At 45.6% G+C, this 23054-nt stretch overlaps 1 pseudogene; it reads left to right on the top strand.

The window, feature by feature from the left end:
• Nucleotides 1-22148: 22148 nt before the first annotated feature.
• LOC115069811 lies at nt 22149-22537 on the top strand (annotated as a pseudogene).
• Nucleotides 22538-23054: the final 517 nt, after the last annotated feature.

Genomic DNA, 23054 nt, shown 5'->3' on the forward strand with positions numbered 1-23054 from the left:
CATCCACAGTGCTGCAAGAAAGTGAAGAGAAAACTAACATCCTTCATGATACCAGTATTCAAGGGACCCTCTTGCCCTTCCAAACACAGTATGTGTATAAGCCACGGGATCCCCATGAGTTAAACCCACGAACAGCGGAGCCCACATATTTCTTTCTCCGATGGAGACTTCATTTGGAAAGGAATCATAGACACCCCAGCCCACACAGACCCAAGGGCAGACGTTGCTCATGGAACCAGTTACCTTTCTAGGTGATGGATTTCCCCGGTTCTCTCCTGACCAGGCTAGGCCCAACAGATGCAAGAGCAGCATGGGGCCCACACTGGAGGCTTCAGCCAGAAGAGCTGATCTCCAAACAGTCATGAACAGTATGCTACGTGCTGCCCTGGCAGTTTTGTGAGACTTCATACACCCTTTGAACAATACCAAAGCCAGCACAGATGTGTCTCACCCTCATTAAGTGATCCTGGAGCTGCAAACATGACAGGGAAGCAACAGTATTTCTTGACAAAACTGCTGTGCCCCACTGGAAAGCCCAGTTTTCCTTTCAACGGAGGACTGGGTTTTCACGTCAGAGCAAGCAGTTAACCTACCAAGCCCGAAGCTCCACAAGGGATGAACCAGCCTCTCAGAGAATCAAAAGCTACCACTGATAACTCAGCCAGCATGGAAAACCAGGCCCCTGCTCCCTTACTTCCCTCCCAGTTCTTCAGACAGTGGATTCCATTTGATTTCAGTATGATTAGAGCCAGGAAAGGAGCAAGCCAGGTGTATAGGATTCCCGCTGTCCCCCCTCTGGTACTCCCCACCAGAGTCAGGCCAAGAGGTATCCAGGTGATGATGTCAACAATCAAGCCTTGTTTACCATGGATGCCTCGTTTTCTTTTTACAAAATCAAAACAGAGTTTATAGTAGGCAGTATATTTCATACATGCCCCTTGATCAATGCAATGATCTGTCAGAAGCCATTAAAGCCCCCATTAGCTTGAATGCATTCAAAGCTAAACTATTGGATCATTTAAGGGCCACAGGGATTGTTTTTAATATACTGTACACTGATTTCTCCCTGTGAGCAGCAACGTAAGTTTGAAACTAACTGTGTATGACTCAGACCCCATTTGCTGTCTCCAGCCCTCTCTGAAAAGCTAGTTTTCATTCGACCAGAAAGGTCTGTGGATAGTTTTCAAAGCTATGCGGACCCTGGTAGAGTTCCGAGGTTTAGGCTGGGTTGGGTTCTTTTTTTTTTCCAGAGCTTTCTCTCGTTTCTTTGTACCCATTGAATGAGCCATGTGTGCAGCATCCTTGCCAAGGGCCCCAACTGAAAGGCAGGGGGGAAATTTTTCTGAAAGCATGAAGCCCAGCAGAGGTCAATGTGGAAGTGAGTCTGACGGCATCGGGCCAGGAAGTGTGTGCCCAGCACCAGGCAGCCCATGTGTGGCTGTGTAGAGGGTACCCTCCCTGGGCCTGCCTGCGGAGCTGAAGGCTCTTTGGAAGAGCCGGGTAAGAAAGCAGCCAAAAGTGGTCTTATTGGCACCATATTGCCAGATATGCGTGCATGGACTCTTCTTTCTTAGTCGAAGCAGATCCCTCTAAAAGACACCTGTTGGTTCCTTCATAAATGCAAGCCTGCAGTAGGAGCACCATGATCCTAGCCTTCAAAGCCTTCTTCAACAGTGTTCTGATTCCTCCCCTTTGCTCAGTTTTGCTACGGGGCCTGAGGATGGGACAGCAGTTTGGCACAAAAGGATCCTTACTCTGTGTGCAAGGGCATGTATCCCAGGAAGAAGTATTTATGCAGCCTACCCATTTTACAGATGGGGCAACTGAAGCCCCGGTGAAAGAAAGTACATTATTAAAGCTGAACTGTGTAAATTTGGTTTCATGTTTCTGGTGTGTAGTGGAATTTGGGAAGAATCTTCTTGAACTCACCTCCCATATAAGCCTGCATTCTGTTGAAGACATGATTCTGGATCCCTTAAAAAAAGGCATCATCTTCCTTCCAATTCTAGCCTCAAAAACAGCAATTTTTCCCATCTGGAAAATAGTTTGTGTGCTGTTAACCAGTTTTCCTTAGCCACAAAGGCCCACAGGACTTCAGTGACTTTCAACTGCCTGAATAAGCTGCTCTGATGGGCAGTCATGACTCAGGATGTAAAATTCAAGGAAACTCAATTCACCATTCAAAATGATAGCAGAGCCAAGCCTGGTGATACAGGCCTGTCATCCCAGCTACTCAAGAGGCAGGCACAGAAAGGCTCAAAGTTCAAGGCTCCTTAGGCTACCGAGTGAGTTCCAGGCCAGCCTCAGAAACTTTGCAAGAGAGACTCTGTCTCAAAATAAAAAGGGCATGGGGGTGGGGCATGGTGAGGATGCAGCACAGTGGTAGGCAGCATGGGCACAGTCCTAGGTTCTGTTTCTGCTACCACAAAATAAAGGTAGAGCAGGGAATGCAACTGACTGCAGTAACTTCTAGAGAAGTCAGGCTGGAGAGATGGCTCAGCGGTTAAGAACACTGGCTGTTCTTGCAGAAGACCTGGGTTCAAATCCCAGCACCCACATGGCAGCCAACAACTGTCCATAACTCCAGTTCCAGGGGATCCAACAGCCTCTTCTGTCCTCCATGGGCATTGCACAACATGGGAACACTGACCTACATGCAGGCAATACACACATACACATTAAAAAATAATAATAATCTAGAGAAGGCAGCAAAGTACAGCCCACAGCCAAATCTGGCCCAGCAATGTTTTGGTCAAATAAAGCCTTACTGGGACACAGCCATGCCCCTGTGCAGCACAGACTGTGACTGCATTCTGACCACCACGGCAGAGCTGATGGGGTACAATAGACTGTGGGACCCACAGAACCCCTCATGTTCACTATGGGCCTAGTACAGACAGGGGCACTGAACAGAGCCCAGCTCAGTGAACTGCTGGGTAGCTTCTGATCATATATGTTAAGTGATTAACATTGTATCTAGTTCTTAGTAATTTTTCAATGCGTGTAAATTAAGATTTTTTTTTTATGAGTATCTCCACTAAAATAACTGGGAGAGGCAGCATGGTCCACCACACCTGGTGTATAGCTGCTGTTACTTCTGGGCTAGACTTGCAATCCAGAAGTCCCCAGTTCTTAGAATTTCTGTCAGGAAATCCCAAATTGCTCATTTGCATTCCAGCATGGAAACTAGGAACCTCAAGACATGAGCCAGCCATGAAGCTCCTGTGCAGTCTTCAGTCTTCCCAGAGCCCCAGCTACCCCTGCTTTCCAGGGCTGCCTCAGTCTTCATTTCACACGGCCTCTCTTGCCACTGCTCCTAACCTCTTCAACCCCACCTTTCAGAACATACCCCATGTGTTTGTCCCAAGTCCTGCATCTTCTCCTGGCTCCGGTACAGGGTCAGGTGAGGTGGCTGTATTCGTGGTGGACTCTTGGCAGCAGTAAGGCATCATTAGAAACAGTTGAAAGAACCCTCCTGCACAAGAGTCCTTTGGAGCCCGTAGGCAGACACAATAAGCTACCATCAACCCAGCGTTCTCTCTGCCAGGCCGAATTCAGGTGCTTCACGTCCTGTGTCACATGACGCTCCCAGGCATCCTACACTGCAGCTGTTACTATTTAGGCCTCTTTTTTTTTTTTTTTTTCAGGGTCTCCCTGTAACCACAACTGGCCTGGAACTCACTATGTAGACCAGGTTGGCCTCTGCCTCCCAGTACTGGAATTAAAGGCATACTCCACCACACCCTGAAGGCCTCCATTTTTTTCAACATGAGAAAATTTAGGCAGAGCAAGGCTAAGTCACTTGTTCCAGGTCACACAGCCAGTAGCTGGCAAAGGTACGCTTCAGACCCAGGCAGCCTAACCTCTGCCTTCTCAGCTGACTCTCAGTCAAATTCCCAGTTATACCCCTTACTGCTCCCACCTAGCACGGAAAGCGGCAGGCCTGCCCAGTGAGACTTGACAGCATCACTCTGCAGCACAGTGGCAAGATACCTGTATGTGGGGCTCAGCGTACCCATGTGCCAGGAGCCCCTGCCCAAGTGCAGCAGCAGGCCTGTGGGCAAGCTGACTAATCTCCTGATGCCCCTGTTTTCCCTTCTATAAAATGAGGCACCTCACAGCACCAAAGCTTGAGGGGAACACATGGAACAGCCTAGTGCGACCCTGGTGATCACCGACAAGTGCTAACTCTTACTACAGGATGAGACAAGAGCCCTGGTTCTTTAATGCTGGGTGCCATTTGCTCTTTGGTGTTGGGTGGTAGCTCCAGAGGGTACAGCTTCTGCCTGTGAGTTATTGCCTAAAAGGACAATTTCTGCTCCCCAGTAAAAATCAGCAGTGCCGTCTCAAGTCCTGCTGTTTGAAAGCTGCCCATGCCCATCACAGCTGGGAGGCATCAACTATATCCCCTCAGAACCACGGTGGGGATGAACCCAAAGAAGGGGCTACCAGAACTAGCCAAGAGGATGGCAGATATGTGAAGGGAGGCTTGGTCTTAAACCCTTGTAGAATGGATAATCTCACTCCCCAATTTAAAGGAAATTACCTTTCACCTTCATGGAAGTCTGGAAGAAACAGTTACTCTTGCTCTCGCTTTCCTGACTTCATCTTCACCATCCTCCTCTCCTCCCTGTGTCTCTCCTTCCATTGCCAAGCAACTCCCCCATGCAGGGCCTGTGCACCTGCACTTTGCTGGAATTCTCTTCTTCCTACCTACGCAGGGGGACCCCTCACCGCTCCCCGGTGCTTTCTTGAGTGGCACCTCAAACTGAGCCATCTCTTCACCACCCTCTACAAATTGAAATTTAGAGTTTTCACCATCAACCCCAAAATAACATTTTCAATAGCAACCTCATTGGGGTATTATTTATGTCCCCCCAAACCAAGATAATAGTTTTAACATTAACCCTAATTGTTGTTATATCAAGGTTTTTAGACTATAGAATATATTTTCTTTCTAGTTCTGATGCCTCTGACATCAGGGCACATCTCAGAAGGATGTCCTGTTCCCAGCTACCATTTGATTGGCCCTGTTTTGTTTTCCCTGTCTTGGGATGCAGTGGAAAAGGACATACCTTAAAAATCAAAGGAATCTCTATAATGAAATACGGCATCTAAAGTTTCCACAATGGTTTATTCTAAAGTGTTCCCAGTACAAATTTCTCCTGGATGCTGGTAAAGATATAAGATGTGCTGTGAATGGCTTCCCCTTGGGCTCTGTCACTGGGATGCAGGCCCAGGATCCCAGCTGCTTCTCCAATCTATGGATGGAGCGATGTTTTTAATCACAATTTTGGGGGTGTTTTTGAGGCACAGTCTCCCTGTAGCCCCAGCTGGCCTGTGACTCGCTATGTAGACCAGGCTGGCCTCCATCTCACCTGCTTCTGCCTCTGTAGGATCAGAGGTGTGTGCCACCAGGCCTGCCTTCATCACAAAACTTTAATTGCTACTCTTCCCCTTACATTCCTCTTAGAATTTGTTCTAGCTTGTCTCTCCATTGCTGTGACAAAACATTCTGATCACTACCAACTTGGGGAGGAAAGGGTTTATTTATCTTACATCTCCCAGGTCACAGTTCATCAGGGAGCCCAAGGTAGGAACTCAGGGCAGGAACATGGAGGCAGAAACTAGAGCACAGGCCATGGAGGAATGTTGCTTACTGGCTTGCTCCCTGGCCCCTGATCAACCTGCTTTCTTATACAACATAGGCCCACCTGTCTAGGGGTAGCACCACCCACAGTGGGCTGGGCCCTCCCATATCACACAACAATCAAGAAGATGCCCCACAGACATGGCCACAGGCCAGTCCAATGGAGACAATTCCCCAATTGAGGCTCCCTCAACCCAGGTGTGTCAAGTTGACACTAAAGCATCCAGCACACAAGGGTTTCCTCTTCTTCTATTCTGGATGTCTGCTGAGGGATTTCTTTTCTTTTTCAAACATTAAAAACAATAATATTGAAAAGCATCTTTGAAAACCATATCAAGGTGAAGTGGAGTGGAAGTTCAGGGCTTGCTGACTGCCACCGGCAGTTTGCATTTAAACAAGTATGACTTTGATTTAAGAACCTGACTGGATGGGTAATCTGTCCATGGCAGGAGGTGATATATACACTGTTTCCACCAGAAATATCAAGTTCTTCTGTGATGTGTTTATTTCTCAGAGTTATTATTTAATAAATAATGTGTTTCAGTGGACTTGATTTTCATGTTGTGTTTAATACCTCCACAGTATGTCTTGGATTCAGGGTTGAGTGGCACCTCATAAATTACAAGCCGTTATTAGCTGCTTTTGTGTTGCATCTTAATTATTAGGTTGAAAAGAAAGGGCAGACTTTTATAAGCATTCATATTTTCTGTTTACAAGGCTTTTACTGACGTCTAATAAATTTAATTACCTCTAATAAGAAGAGGAAATGAAGTTCTATTTAGCAAATTCATAGCTTTGAAACGCATCTTGTAGCTTTACGAGGGCTGGGAGCTGCTGGAAGGTGAAAGCTATTTAGGGAGGTGCTGCTGGGTTCCACTCACTGCAAAACTGTTCAATTATTTTTGTTTCCATTTTATGGCTTTACCTCCAGGGTAAACTCTGGGCTACCTGAAAAAGCCACCTCTCCTGAACTTTAAGCCTTACATCCTTACCCCACAGGAGTGGGGCAGGATCTATATTAAAGGTGCATTTTTCAAACATAATTTTGAGTTTGGAAATGATTGTGCCTTGACCTGCTTACTTTCAAGAGCTGTGCCTTCCTGCCTGCTTTGCTGTGTTCATGTTCTTAATCCATCGTTCTTCGCCAGGCTCTCACGGGTAGGGGTGGAGGAGCAATCCTGTGGCAGGTTCAGACCCACAACGAATTTGACCTGGCTGCAGACTAAGCCCTACCACAGTCTCTCTCCACGAGGAGCAAGGTCAGAGATGGACAGACATTGTGTTTGGGGCTTTCAAGAGGAAGCCTGTAAATACTGACTCATTTTATAAAGTATCACACAGTTCATTTGGATTTATTGGGCGGGGTCTAATATCTTCTAGATTTTTCTTTTGAGAGTATCTTCTGTGCAGGGGAACACATAGGACAACCATATGACCTAGTGAGAGCTCTTTCTTCAAAACTGGAAAATAGCCAGATGTGGAGTGCACACCTGCAACCCCAGCACTTGAATGGCTGAGGCAGGAAGATCGCATGTTCAAGCCAGCCTGAGCCACATAGGGAGTTCTAGGTCAGTCAGCCTGGGCTACCAAGTTATACTCTGTGATGTATTTATTTCTGACTGGTCATGTCTCAAGGTGTTAATAAGAGGGTCACGTGGCTGGATAGTGGTCCCTTGAAGCAGACCTCAGACTGGGATTCCCCTTTCACTGTCAGCCAGTGGCTGTCATTCTGGAAGCAGCACTTGGGGCTTATCCCCCAACTCTGTTGGGTTACCACCCCACTCTCACCTCTGCAGTGGGTGTCCCCATGTCCTCAAAGCTGTCTCTGGATCCTGCCTCCCTGTGGTTTGCCTAGTCCTTATCTGTGCTCTGCATGGTTTCTACTAGGGTGTCCACAGCCTGCTGATGGGGCTTTCGGCCTCTGGTCTTAGTCCTTCTAGCCTATTATCCACACAGTGAGCAAGGTTGGCCTCAGTGGACTCAGTGGATGACAGTGGAGTGAAGCCATATAGACCCTTCCTTGCCTTCATGACCTGCTATGAAAACAAGAAAGACGGGACTACGAAAGGGAATCTTTGAGCTCATTTTATGGCCATTTCAATTTCTCCTTCTGTGAGTTGCCCATTCATATTCTTTGCCATTTTAAAAATCATTTTTATTGATTTGTGAGCACTTTCTGCATATTTGCATATTACCCCTGTTTGTTCTATGTGTTACAAATAATATCTTGTAGCCCATCCTTTGTCTCCTAATGCTATTTGCAGTATTTTCAGTGTATTTTATGATATCTTTTTATCACATATGCATGTCTGGTTGTAATATCAAATTTCTTAATATTTTCCTCTTAATTTTAATATTTTCTTCCTAGTAATTGCTTCTTGTTTCTGCCTTACAAGTTCTCAGCACAAACGACTTCTTGTTTGCTTCTAGTATTTTTTATGTTTTTACCTTCAGATAATTAACTTATCACATACTTTGAGGCACCAGCAAGACTGCCCTCCTGCTACTCCCGGTTCTTCCCTCCCCCTCATTATTCTCTCACTTTGCTCCTGGCCACCTCCCAAGGCTCCGGGCATGGTCTCTTTCTGTTCAAACCACCATGGGGAAACTCAACTTCTTTTAGGTCCCCGCCCTACATAGAAGACCAGGGCCCAGATGAATGAGTCTGACAGTTCTTCCTCCCCAGCCCATGCTGTGCAGCAATGGTGGCCCAGGGCTAAGCAGAGGTCAGGTATAGCCAAGGGATTCATATTCCCTGCACCCAGAAGCCATCAGTCCCTCTACTCCACAGGGCCTATGCCTGCCTCCTCCCTCCCCACACCTTGCTGCAGCAGAAGCTGAGAGTCCTTCCCAGAGAGGAAGGTCCTCTTTCCTCACCTGTCATCTTAACACCTCACTATTGGCCTTTTATAAGAGCAAATTTTCTAGAAGTCAGTTGCCAGCACAATAGTTTGTGCAGAGATGGGCTCTGTCCAGCCTGTGATCAGACTTCGGAGTGTCTGCTGTGCAGCAGCTTGTGTCTCTGGAGCACTCCATTCCCCGGCCCAGAGCAAGGGGTTTTATTCGTTTAGGACAATGCCAAATGGTCCCTCCCAACATGGAAGCTGTCCTAAAGGCCAACCCTAGCATCCACCCTTGGGACTGCCGAGAGCTCAGAAACACTGGACTCTGGTCCCCTGCAAGTCTTTCAACCCCAAGCTTGCTAAGTGGCCTGTCGCCCCTTCAGCTGCCTGGAGATGGCAGTGGGGACATTAGATTGCATGTGAGGGGAGTTCAACCCACTGTGCAGCAGCGGTTCACAGAATGCTTCCCAGGACCTCAGTGATGTCCTTGGGCAGTTCAACTTTGTGGCCCTGCCAGGCCTCCAGCAAGGCTGAGCAGGAAGAGGAGGCACAATGAAAAACACTATCCACCTTTGTTTTCTAAGTCATCAAAGAATGACTTAGAAAACAAAACGGCAGAGACTAGAAAAGTGTTGCCCGAGTCATATCTTAAGACAACATTTGCTCTAGAAATTTGGAACAGAGGCCTGGAATTCTAGAGCTGGAAGGATCTGGAAAATCAACTGTTCAGTTCTTCACTTTTGAGAAAGAGGCTGAGAGCCAAAACAATCCTCTGACTGACCAAGGTCCTCCAGAGAGTAGAGTCCAAACCGGGCTTTGGCCTCTAGTCCTTAGTGTGTGTCACTGGCAACAGAGATGCTCATGGGGACCGTTAGAACCAGGACTTTTGAGGATGGTAAGGATTCAGAATGCCTGAGCTCCTGGCTTACAATGGCTAGAAGCATATGGATGCTCTTGGACCTCTGAAGATCCAGATCTGGATCATTTTGACTGGACCACTTACCTTGGAAGCTGAGTATCCTGGTTCATCTCCCACCTCCATCTCTTCTTTCAGCCCCCCAGCAATTTTCCAGCTATGGTCAATGCCAAGCCCTGACTCAAATTCTGTACTGTAGGCTTCCAGAACTTTCTTGGTTAATAGATATTCTCTCTTCATACTGAATCTTATCTTGCAGCAAATGATTATTTGGATTTAATTTTGGACTTTTAAGAAAGTTTGCCCCTCGGTAAGTTTCTCCCCAGTTGGTGCCCATTGAGCTTTGCTTTCCTGTTTGTTTGGGGGCTCCTTTGGGCTGTTTTAGGGTTCCTTTAAACCCATTTTGGTGACTTCCATTTGGTAATTGGCAATTTCGGGGCTGCCAAAGAGCTTGCATTTGTGAAGTTAAGGTATAATCCACCCACTGTGAGACTCGCCCCTCCAGGTTTAGCATTCAGTTATCTGAAGTTGATTAGGCCTCATCACACCCTAACCTCAGAACTCCATGCCCTTGGAAGTCACTGCCCAGTGTCCCCTTGTCCCCAGCTCCTAGACTCTGCTACCTGCATTTGGTCTCATAGACCTGCCTGTTCTGAACATCATATATAAACAGAGTCATAGAACACGTGACCCGTGCTCCTGGATTCTTTTCCTTAGCGTACTGCCGTCAAGATTCACCCATGCTGTTGCGTGCTTCAGCACTTGATTGTTTTTTATGGCTGAATATATTCCATTGTATATATGTATTTCCTTTATCACCCACAGGTTGGTGTTTTAGTGGTTCGTGCTTCTTGGCCGTGAGTATTCATTTATATTTTTTGTGTGCCCAGATTTGCCCGTTCACTTGAACTTATGCCTCTGAGTAGAATTAGGTCATGTAGTAGTGCTACAATTACATTTTTAAGAGCTGTTCTCCAAAGTACCTGTGCTGTTTTGTTTATGTTGCATTAAGTTTCCAGCTTCTCCACAGTATCAGCAATACTTACTATCATCCATCCTTTTCATCACTACCCTAAAGGGTAGGAAGTGATATTTCCTTATGCTTTTGACTTGCATCACCCTAGTAACTAATGGCATTTGGTACGTTTTCAGATAATCTCCATTTGTATATCTTTGGGACATGTCTGCTCAGATCCTTTGTCTGTCTGTTAATTGAATTACTCTTGTTTTATTATTGAGAAAGTGCTCTTTATATATTGTGGACACTAGTCCCTTATCCTCTATATGATTTGTAAACATTTTCTTTCATTTTGTGAGTTGACTTTTCACCTTCTTCATAGTGTTCTTTGAATAACAAGAACTTATTCTCCTCCATGGACAGCAGGCTTTGGGGGACAGAAAGGCCCCCTCACTTGGTCCTTCTATCCAGGCTGCCATAGAGCCTGCTCATCCCTTGAGTTCAACTCTCTGCAGGACCAACCATAAGAGGCTCATGGTTCTGACTAAGGCCCCTCTGAAAACGTGGAACTCAGAGCAACATTTTGGGGTTCCTCATCTATCCCAAGGCATAAAGAACCCAACCAAGTCATGATAGATTCTTGCACACCGAAATTCAGGGCATTTCCTCGGCCTGTTCAGTTATCCCATCAGATGTGGCTCTCTGAAGTCTCACCGAAAGGCTTCCTCTGTCTATCTCTGCTTTCATTTCTTCCCCCACCAGGTGTTCTTTCCTCTGCCAGCTTCCAACCCACAGGCCGGGCATAGCCAGTGCTGCAAGTTTGTCATGGAAAGAGATGAGGCAAGGCCTTCAAAGATGAAAGCTCTGACGTGTTTCAAGAGAAGCCTTCTAGTCTAGTGCCTCATGGCTTGGCTGGGAAGGGGGGACAGTGACGGCAGGGGGGTGCGTATTGCACCATGGAGGAGAGCTCAGTGTGCAGGGGGCGAGGCAGGAGTAAGACAAGGAGGTGCTAGGAATGGAGACAGAGGTCTGTGAGCTCACCTCCTGAGATGGATCAATCACACTCCCAGCCTCACCACCTCATCTCAGGACAGATCATGCAATTGAAAACCGAGCAGAAAGACACCCTGCCTCCTTCTCATTTATTAGGACTTAGAGAAAATGAATTGGATTTGGAGTTCTTGGGGGTCAGCCCTGAGTGCCATTTGTTTTTAGCCCAGGGGTAGAGGGTCTGGAAAGGTTAGCATCCTATCCCTGAGCTGTTAAACAGTATGAGGAGAGGCTGGGGAAATGGAGGGGGTGTTTGTACACATTAGGGAATGAAGTTTACTGCCCGACACCAGTGGCTGTGGAGGTTAAGGAGCAGTGACAACCCATGATTTCTCAAGGGCGTTTTGTTTGCAGATGGCTTTCGGGTGATTTAGGCAGGTCGTTAGTGGATCAATACTTTTTTCCCATGTCCCTGAAATCCACATCTGCTTAATAGTTGAGCCTACCATTATATCTAGAGAGCAGTCGTGCCCAGTGGTGGGGGGGCCTCCGTGTGACTGGTCGCAGCCATCTACCAGTCCGATGGCCTACTAGGTATCTGTGTGCTTATACTATCAGTTTGTACCATTTTGTAAATGAGTCAGAGGGATCAGATATCTGGACTAGAGGTCTACAGTCTAACCATCTAAGCTGGACTAGTCCCCTCCCTGTGAGCTCATACAATGGGCTTCATCTTCCAAAGCCTGTTTCCTCATCTGTGAAATGAGATAGTGAACGCTAAGCCCTTGGCCTTGCACCTGGCACGCAGTCAGTGCTCAATAGTGATAGCTGAGGTGTGGGCTCAGGCCTGGCTGGCTCCAGAGTCCATCTTATTTTCCTAATACTACAGGAACCTTGAGAAAGGAAGGAAGAAGTATGATTGGGCTGAGTTTTGTAAATGTAGGTATTTCCTTGCAAGGCACTGACTGTCCCATCTTCCAGGGTTTCCACAACCTCTCAATATGGCAAATACATCACCCATGGATTAACCCATAAACAGGATCCAAGAACCCATGATCCAATCACGTTCCCCAAAGCCACCTCAGTGACAGTGCTACACTGGTACCCGGCCTTCAACACATGAGCCTTTGGGGGCACATTTAGAGCCAACTGCAACAATTTCATTTTCAGTTTGACACATAGTCCTACTGTGGTGGGGGACAGCATCCAGCTTGAGAGATTGTCCTGCAGGAGTGCAGGTCTCAGCACCATCCACAGCCAGGAACAGGAACATGGAAGAACCAAGGCATGGTGGATGGGAAGTGTCCAGAGCACGGGAACAACAGCAAGTCACCTCCATCCAACTCAGTTCTCCAGACTTTACTAGGTTGTGCTGTAGTTAGCTCTCAGATCTCAGCAGCTTACAATGGTTTAGTGCCCGTGCAAACTGTTGACAGTGCCAGCTATGGATCATCATGGTTGTGAGTCTTTTGTATTCCGGGACCCAGCCTGAGGAAGCAGCCTCTAACCCAGGTAGATCCACTACGAGGAGGAAAACCTGCCAAAATGTGTAAGCGCACTTAAATGTCTGGGCACTTAAAACTTGGCGTATGTCATTGGCTAAACAAAGGCATGTACTCAGGCCAAGGGCAGGGCTTAATACTTTTCCCACAGGGAGCACTCTTAAGTGGCAGGCCACCAGCAGGGGTGCAGAATCCCCCCTCCCCTACCATAGCAAAACCAATACAGCAGAGACCTAACATAGCAGGCAAGCACCACTCTGTACAGAGCTGGTGGAGCTCAGGGCGGGCATTGGGAAGGAGGAGGGAGCCCACAATCTTCCCTTCACCCTTTGTCATCTGAGTTCCTGGCAGGGATGGCAGGGAGTACCATGTCTCAGACTGGCGTCATGTGTGGTTCAGCTGCTGGTAGGAGGCAGTATCCTAGGCACAGGATGGTGTCCAGGTTAACCTGCAAGAAGAGGTGGGCCACTGGAGCCCAGCCTGTTTGTCCCCTCCTTTCAGTCCAGTCACCAAGTTCTAGGGGTGAGGCTCCCCCCCTTCTTTGTTCTCTCTCCTGCTCCAGGCTCAGGCCTCCAGAGCCTCGAGGGAAGGTCAAGCACTGGTTCCCTGCCTTGTTTTTCAGACATCAAAAAATGGTTCCCGGGTGAACAATGGCCTGACCATCTGCGAGATGTTAACTGCATAATGGAATGTAACACGAAGGGCTTTTAAAAACACGAAGAGAGATTTTATTGTAACTAATCGTGATGGATGGTGAGTGTGGTCACACTCGGGCTGTAAATCTTTGTGCCAACCCCGGGACTTAAAAAGCCACGGAACTTCGGAGTTCAGAGAGCCTTGTCCTCAGGCATGGGCAAGCCACATGGGAAAGATCTTGAGACCTCATTTGCATTTGCACCCTTCCCCAAGCCCACTCCCCCACCTCTCTGGTGTTGGGCTCCTCAGCGGTGAAGTCATCGGCTGTCTCTGTGTGAGTGATGGGCTGCTAGGGAGCATCCCCTCTCACCTCACTCCCAGGAGTGGACTGGGAGGCAGGCAGAAGGGGAAAGGGGCTGGACAGAGCCAAGGACGCTCCCAACTCTTCTCCCATTTAATTAAAGAGAACCAGCCACAGGTCAGGGCAAGCTCTCAACAGAAAAGTTCATGTGTAATAGCTGCTCCTTTTAGCCCTGTCTGTGGCTTTAGAACCATCTCGGCTCCTGTGAACTTGGCCAAGGCTTTTTCCTCATGAAGTTTGTTGATGAATCAGCCAAGGTTTTACTGTTGAAGGAGCAAGAACACTGGACAAAACTCAGCATGTGTTAATGCTCTGAGACCCTGAGAAAGGGACCCTCTGCGCCTTGCTTTTCTCATCTGTCTTCTGTTAAGTGGGTATAAGCACAGCCAGGCTACCTAACTAAAAGGGTTTGTGTGAGGATGATGTATCATTTATGTCTCAAAGCACTTGGTAGAAGTTTGGAAGATGTTATTTTTATTGAAATAGAAATTGGAAAACAATAAAAAACTGTTCCAGATACCAACATTCTTTTTCTTAGAAAGACAGATGAGCAGAAAAAAAAGTGGGACTGGGCGGTTGAAAAATGAGAAAACTGTGTTGGCCTCACTTTCAAGATGCAAATATGGAGGCTGGAGAGATGACTCAGCACTTAAGAACATTTACTCTTCTTCCAGAGGACCGGATTCGATTTCCAGCACCCACGTGATGGCTAACAACAATCGTTAACTCCAGTTCCAGGGGTTCTGACACCTTCTCCTGGCCTCTGCGGGCTTTGCATGGGACAGGTACACTTACAAATATATAGGCAAAACACTCATATACATAAAATAAAAAAAATTCTTTAGAAAATTTAAAGATGCAAATATGACTTGGCTTTTGGCTTCTACCTACTTCCTCCTACTTTAAAAAGGATAGTGGAAACTCTAGAATCCACATTCCTTTAGAATCTGAAGGTGCCATAGCCTGGGTGTTCCAGACATTCTGAAATTCTTGTGATGAAAACCATGTCAGTAGGTGACATATTGGGAAATGGCTTTGGGAAGCAATTAAATCACAGGGGTTGGAGCCCTCTTGAATGGCATTAGTGTTCTTATAAAATAAATTCCAGACAGCTGCCTGTCCCTTTGCTAGTCCAGGGATTCTGAGAAGGTATCATTTTCTCAGAAGACATCAAATCTGCCAGGTTTTGACTTTGGACTTTCCAGCCTCCAGAACTGTGAACAACAAATGTCTGTTGTTTGTAAGCCTCTGAGGGTGTGGTGTTGAGCAGTTACCAGAAAGCTCTAAGACAGAGACAGACAAGACAAGACAGAGACTGTGGCAGATTCTTACTTTGGAAAAATATCTGGAGATAACTTCTCTGTAGGTCTCTGTACGGCATTGCACGGCTGCCAAGTTGGTGATTTTCTTATATGAGGCAGTTTTCCTGGGGTTAGTACCCCAAGGCTACAGAAAACCCTGTCCAACAGGCCCAATGCCTTGGGCTCTCCAAGTGACCTTTCCCATCTGTCTTTACTTGTCCTTAGAGATAACATAACTAGGCTCAAAGTCTTAGAACACTGTAGATGAGCACCCTTTCAGATTCCCATGGTCCACATTGCTGAGCCACAGGGACCTAAATGAATATAGTCTTCCTTGATAGGGGATAAAATATGGTATGTATGTATTAAGTGAACCTTATATTACTCTGCATTTAATACTCTCGAATCCTTTGGTTATGGGGCTACCCACCTAAATAGCAACTATTGTTTTAATTTTCTGCCACAGCAGCTGACTCTGTAGCCCACGGTAGTTTGAACTCATGATCCTTCTGTCTCAACTTCCCAGGTGCTGAGGTTTTAGGCCACTGCTAGCACAGCTGGCCCTATCCTTTGACTCTTGAGAATCTCTGATTGCAATAGTACTAATTTATTTGCATCATCTTTTATTTGATTGATTTATTTATAGATGATGTTAGTAATGTTTGGTTTTCTATTGTTTTTGAAGGCTTGTTTGATTTGCCTTCATATAAAGTATATTTATATAATTTTTGTCATATAAATTATATTTACTGCCATACATTCATTAAAAATAATTTAGGACATTGCTCATTGTTGTTCTGTTAGTAGCAACCTTTAAGTTTTTCAGATGTGCCTTGAGTCATTTTTCTCTATTACTACAAATCAGTATCAGACTTTCCCATGTATATGATGGAAAATGTCTTGAATTTGTCTCTTACCTCATTAAATTGATTTTCTGCAGTGTCCAACCTGCTGTTCATAGGCATTTTTAATTAATCCATTGTGTTTTCTCGCGGCTCACTCTCCCTAATCTCAGTTGCTCTCTTTCTCTTCCTCCTTGCTTTAGCTTCAGGATTCAACGGCCTCTTGAATGTTATTGAAAAAGCAAACCAGAAATTACCTGCAGTTGCCTATCCTAGAAAAGTCCATATGGTGAGGGTGTTTTCTACAGCCCCCAGGTAGCCTGTCTTCAGACCCTCAGGAGTTCCTTCTGTGCCTCAGGTCCCATCTGCATGTCCAGCAGGAGGTCCAGCTCTTCCAAGCAGGGTTACTTCTAGGGGATCCTGTCAATATCTCCACTTACTTCCTGCTCAATGAGCTGCTCTGAAATTGGTTAGGGATCATAAACGTCTTCTGAATCCCTCCCCCAAAGCCCAAGAGTTATCCCATGTGAAGCCGTGGTGTTTGACCTACAGGATGACCACACCCAAGTCTGGGTTTTCATTGCCTCACAGGCAAAAAAATGAAATGTATAGTGTCACTCAATCAGGGTTAGGCTTGTCAGACCATGAGTCTTCTCTGATGTCACACAAAGATACAAAGAACAGGTTTCTATAGCAAGTTTGTTTGTTTTACAAAGTTGTGTTAGTAGGCCCAGCAATTCCTGTTCTTAGGTTGGATTCACCAGCAATAACTGGTTATGGACAAAGTGAGTCCATGATGCCAAATCTAAAGTTGTTTTACGTGGACCTAAAACAGCCTGGAGGATCAATGAATGCTTGGTATGCAGCCCTCAAAAAGAATGCAGGAATATTACGTGGCATGGTAATATTTCATTGTTTAAGAATCACAAAACCTTGCCTGATCTATTTTCATAAAAATAACATATAGAGGGGGCTTGAGATATGTCTCAGTGGAAGAATGCTTGCCTAAAGTCCTGGGTTTAACCCACCAAAAAATAATCACACAAAAACACACAAACACACACCAGAACATATACATGTACATATAGATGTATATACCAAAGTGTGTGTGCAAGAAAGAGAGAAACAGACAATATTGCAGCAATATGATTGTCTCTCTGTGAGATGATTATAGAGATTTCAACATTTTTGCTCTTTTGATTTTCTGAATTTTCCTTTCTTTTCTCACCTCTAACATTAATAAGGAAGTGTTTTTTTTTTTTTTTAAATCAATACATTGGAGGATTTTTGGAAACCTCATAGATATTATCTCCACATAAGATGATTATGTATATCTTGCCACCTCCCATTAAAGAAAAGAAAGATCAAAATGAGAAAAGCTGGACATTTTGGTCATGTTAGTAAGAGAAAATCATAATGATTTCTACCATTAAAACCCTGTTATCCTGGAAGGTTCCAAAATAACCTCTGAATTATCAGAAAGAAAGATGTAAGTCTATTCCTGTGTGTGCATTGCCATTTTAATTCTCATGTGGTATTTATCCATGTTCCACTCTAGACACTGAGATTCTAGAACTGTCAAAGGATCTTTGAGGAGAGGTCATGGGGGAGCTGGTCTCAAGTGGCACAGGGCTTCTCTTCCCACAGTTGTGTAATCAACCAAATCAAATTAGCTCAAAAATGGGAAGGGTATTTATTTACACCAAGGCAATTGGCAAAAGCTTCCATTCATGACTCTCTTTCTAGAACTGCTTGCTAAACATTTACAACTTCTAATGGTCCCACGGCCTCTCAGAAAACAACACAACTCAATCTTGGGTAGTGTTGAGAGATCTGTTTATTAGAGTTAGGGGAGAAGCCTTCTTTTCCAGAGTCTGAAAAAAAAAAATGAACAGGTACCCATAAACATTACGTTGATTATGTGAATTCACATGGAGACTCACCAAGATAAAGACAATTAATCTACATGTGAAACCAAGCATTTCTCAGATAATTGTTTTTTTAAGCTTAAATCCCTGTATTAAACAATACAATATTCTTACCACTGTGCAATGATTTTGTTAATTAAATTGTTGCTAAAACAATATTTAGTTTTCACCTTAAAATCAGCTGAATATCAATCTGCAATCAATATAATGTTGCTGGGAGGCATGCGTGCTTTGAATTTGCTTCACAAATACGCTGCAGGTAATTTATACCCAGTCAATAAGACATGTTTCAAAAGCTACTTTTCCGTCCCAACAGGCAACCCTGGTCTAATTTACAATTGGATAAAAACTGGCAAACTATACACACCTGAGTTAAATGTAATTTGTAATAGGATTTTTTTTTTTTAAACAGCAGGGAAAGATTTGATTTCGTCTGTTCGCTATGCAAGCCGTCGTGGACTGTTACTGGGATGATGACTGGAAAATATAAATTGCTTTGTTCTCCTTTCAGGCATAATTTTTAGTTGTTGTTCTTTGGTGGGGGGACCTTCAGGGACAGTGAACAAAATGATTGCTGTCTCTGATACATGTTTGCAGACTCCATGGGTAATAAGTCGAAAAGGCATTATTATTGTCTGGGCTCATTTCTTAAGGAAAGAGATTTTTGATTCAAAGACAGATCTTTCCCTTGTTCCCTTCTATTTTTGAGGATGCAGAGGAGAAACACGAGCTGTCAGGGTTTGGCTGAATGAAAGCCTTACAAATTAATCCCAGGGCTAGAAATCTCAACAAAGGTTGAAATCTGTAATTAGTGATAGAAACTGTAATTAACTTATTGGGTAGCTCTGTGCAGTGTGGACCCTCTTCTTCGGCAGGTAGAGACCATCATTAGGAAATTCTCTAGGAAGCGGGTCTCTCGGCTCTCACCCCTCCATCTTATCCCCCTGGCTGCCAATTTGATTGGTTAAGTAGTTTGGACTGCGAAATCCTCTTTTTCTTTTGGATTGATGTGTTTATTACTTTTTGTGACAGTGGCTCCCAAGGCAGATGTTCAATAAAGCAAAAAAAAAAAAAAAAATCTGATACAGACCCAAGTCAAGAGAGAAGCAGTGGAGACTGCAGAAAATTGGGAAGTTCTCATACACATAGAGCTGTTATTGGAGATTTTGCTCCCAGCGTTTGTAGCTCTTGCGTTATTTACTCCTCAGCAGACGGAAACCTAGCAGGGAATTATTGAAAAGCGAGTTTCCTGAGTTTTAAATTGCACTTGTTTGGTGCACATCATTGCGGCCACTTGGCAAGGGAAAAGCTAAATTGAAGTTCTGAGCAGTGAAAGCTGTTGTCTCTCTGGGTCTCTCTGGGTCTCTCTGTCTCTCTGTGTTCATGTTTTGCTCAGAATGAGAACAGGCTTGGCTGCCACAGAATGAGCTGGTGTTCATTTGATGGCATTATGGAGCAGGGCTGTCTCGGTGACTGTGACTATGCAACCTGTCTGGAGGGTCCTCCTGATTCCACTCCTTGCTCACCTTTGTGACCCTGTGAAGTTCTACTGGAGCCTCTTCTCCCTGACCCTTCCCCACCTGCTGTTCAAATTTGCCCCATAAAGACTGACCTGCCTCATTCATCTACCTCTTTGCTGGGGACCTGGTGACAAACTCATGCAAGCTACTTTCTTCCAAAGCCTTTCACACCTTTGTGTATTCCACCCCATGTCACCGCCCCACAGTGAATCCGGAACCTTCTAGAAATAGTACTTTGACCAGAGTTTCCCTCAAGCCTCAAAGACAGAAATTCTCCAAAACCTTCTTTCTGAGAGGCAATTGCTTCTAAAGTTGCCCAAAGGCTACTTACCTGAGGCTTATGCCCTTTCCCTCCTGTTCTGTGTCCTTCAGCTGGGCACAGAGCACTCATAAAGCTGTAAAACCCTGGAGCTCTGGCCTTAGCCTGCTAGGTAACTGCACTTTGGAATTTGGGAACCAAATAGATGCATTTGCAAGCAGTCCCACTCTGAGCATTTAACAAGTCCCCAAGAGACCCAAAGTAGAGAATCCTAACTTTGGCCTTTATCTGGTGTTTCCCAAACATATCTGGCCTTTGAAATAACAATTCTACATGAATTTATTGAAAATGCTGTGCATAAGTGTGTGTGTGTGTGTGTGTGTGTGTGTGTGTGTGTGTGTGAGGCCTTGTACTAGCAATCAGGAAAATACTGTGTAAAAGAAAGAGGCCATTCCTAATAGAACCTATCCCCAATACCCTGATTTATATGAACCTAGTGTTCCACAGAATGGGACTTGGAAAACTATCCCTTAATAAATCCAAGGAGAGGTCTTTCATTTATCTATTTTTATTTATTATTTTTTGTTTTTGTTTTTGTTTTTTGAGACACGCTTTCACCACATAGCCCAGGCTGGCTCTGAGCTGCTGAATTCTTCCCTTGGCCTCTTGAGAGCTGAGATTGCAGGCATGGGCCAGCATACCCAGCTTAATGATGTTTCTCAGTGCCTTAAAGTGACATCGATCTGATAGCAGCTTCCTTGGTTCACACAAAGGCCTAGTCCTGAGAGCAAGGGAAACTTGCAACCGATCATAAGACATTCAAACACGGGGTGGTGACGTGTGGTGTAGAACCTTCGGCATGAACTTTCCCCCAAGCCACCTAGTCTGACCGCACTGAAACCTCTTTATTGAAGCTTCTGAAGGACAGGAGCTGGGGTTGGTAATTGTACATTGGCCCTGTTGCTTGCCTGCATTCCCTCTGGGCAAACTGGGACACACACAGCCTAGTGGGATCACCCACTAGAAAGTAGTCTTGGAAATTCAGACTAAGAGCTTTCTCCTGAGACCATGATTTGAAATATCAGAGATCAAAACAGCAATGGATGCTTCTACCAGTTATAATTGGGAGATTAAAACCACCATCAATCTCCCTTCTTTTCCTGTCTAGCCTTTAGCTAGAGAAAGGTGGCCTGAGAGATGGTCACATGGCAGTGATATGTGCACACAGACGAAGTGTGAAATGCAGTTGTGAATGGAGAGCTCTGGGCATGTAATAAACCTGTCCCTTCCCCAAAGCTCCCTCGCCACTGGCCCTTCCTGTTGGGAAGGATCAAGGGCCCATGTCTTCACAGAGCCCCTTCTGCCCTGAGCAGCATGGGAGCTCTGGAGTGGCAGAAAAGCCATTTGCAGGCAGGCCCTCCTTGTTAATAGAAGGCTTGATGTCTAGTCTGGGGGCAGGTGATGGACTGAATCGTGTCCCCCAAATTCACGTGTTACAGTCATAACCCTGAGTAACACAGAGTGCAACTGTGCTTGGAGTTGGTGTCTAAACAGGAGGTAAAGTTTGAGGTCTTTAGGTGGATTCCATCCAATGCCACTGGTATCTATCCTAAGGGGGCATTTAGTCACCTGACATGGATGCCCAAAGAGAGCATGTGAGGACAAGGTGGGACACCAGCCATCTGTAAGAGGCATGAGAGGCTATTGCTGTAGTTTGGATCTCAAATGTTCCCCAAAGGCCCATGTGCTAAGGCTTGGTTTCCAGTCCACAGCAGTGTTGAGAGGTGAGGGAGCTTTGGAGAGGCAGGGCATAGTGGACGGTTTTTAGAATGTCAAGGGCAAGCCCTTGAAGGGAACTGTGAGAATGTCTTCTTTTTCTGTCTCTTCCCTGCCTCCTGGCTGTGAGGTAAGTGGTTTGCACACCAGGAGCTTTCTCCTCCATGATGTGCCATCTTGCCTGAAAGCAGCCGGTCAACTATGGGCAAAAACATCAATGCTGTGAGCCAAGGTAAAGCTTTTCACTTCGGAAATTAACTACCTCAAGTATTTCTGTAGTGCTAGAAGCTGACGAATCTTGAGCATAGCGCCTACAGAATTATGAGAGAATGAGTCTCTGCTTTTTAAACTACTTGTCAGTGATATTTGTTATAGAAGACTGATCATTCTAACACAGGTGCAGAAGTTGGTTACAGTTAAACATCAACCTGCTGAGAGCAGATTCCCAAGAGGAGGTCGGGAAAGAAGCAACCTTGAGTCGGCATGCAAGAGGAAGGACTTTTGCCATCTCCTTCCAGATTTCCCTATGATCCTGCCTATTGTCAGCAGAACTCATCCTCACCAAGACACTGACTGAAGAGCACAGTTTGCTTCTGGGGTGTTGACAATGGCCTCGTTTGTTTCCGCACTGCGGTGGTTTTTTTCTTCTTTTTTCCCAGATGAAAAATGATTTGTAAAAATTATTTATTTAGAAACATCGCCACGATCATCGCGGTGTGCTGCTTCACCTGTGGCAAGATTTGTCAGCAACAAGTGGGAAGCTTACCTGAGCTGCTGCAGGCGAGTACACTGAGGGGATGCTCTGGGCCTGAGGCACTCCTGCTGTGGCCGCATGCCGCTAACACACGTGGACCTCATCGAGAAGCGGCTCAGCTGTGCGGCCCTGGAGAACTGACTGCTGGAGTCCACCACTCTCCCGCTCTGTTGGCCATGGGAAGTCTCGTGCCATGCTGAATTCAAGCTGGGGTGTCAGGAAGGCCAGTGCAAATGCCTGGCTTTGGCCCTGTGGCTGAGTTGTTCCATCCTGGAAGGAACCATCCAGTAAAGATACTTGCAGAACCACCAAAAATTATTTTTTTCTTTATATTTTTATGTATATGAATGTTTTGCCTGCATGCATGTAAGTGTACCTGTGTCATGCAATGCCTACGAAGACCAGAAGAGGGTGTCAGATACCCAGATACCCTGGAAACTGGAGTTACAGATGGTTGTTAGCTGCCATTTGAATGCTGGGAACCCAACCCTGCTCCTCTGCAAGAGCAGCCAAGGCTCTTAAGCACTGATCCATCTCTTTAGCCCTCTGATACATCTTTTTTTCTTTTAAAAGCAATATCACTCTGTGTAGCCTGGCCTGGGACTTGTGATCCTCTTGCCTCTGTCTCTTGAGTGCTGCAATCTCAGGCCTCTGCCAACACACTTGGCTTGAACTTTTGACCGTGTTCATAGTATCACCCATCAAATATTCTTGGTTATTTCCAACTTCCATGCTTGCCCTCAGACCCACACACATCAGTGCTGGTTCCAGTAGAGGGGAATGGTGGAAGACAAATATGAAGACTCCTAGATCCTTGT

This window comes from Nannospalax galili, unplaced genomic scaffold (assembly GCF_000622305.1).
Source record: "Nannospalax galili isolate Female #2095 unplaced genomic scaffold, S.galili_v1.0 scaffold274, whole genome shotgun sequence".
Taxonomy (NCBI): Eukaryota; Metazoa; Chordata; class Mammalia; order Rodentia; family Spalacidae; genus Nannospalax; species Nannospalax galili.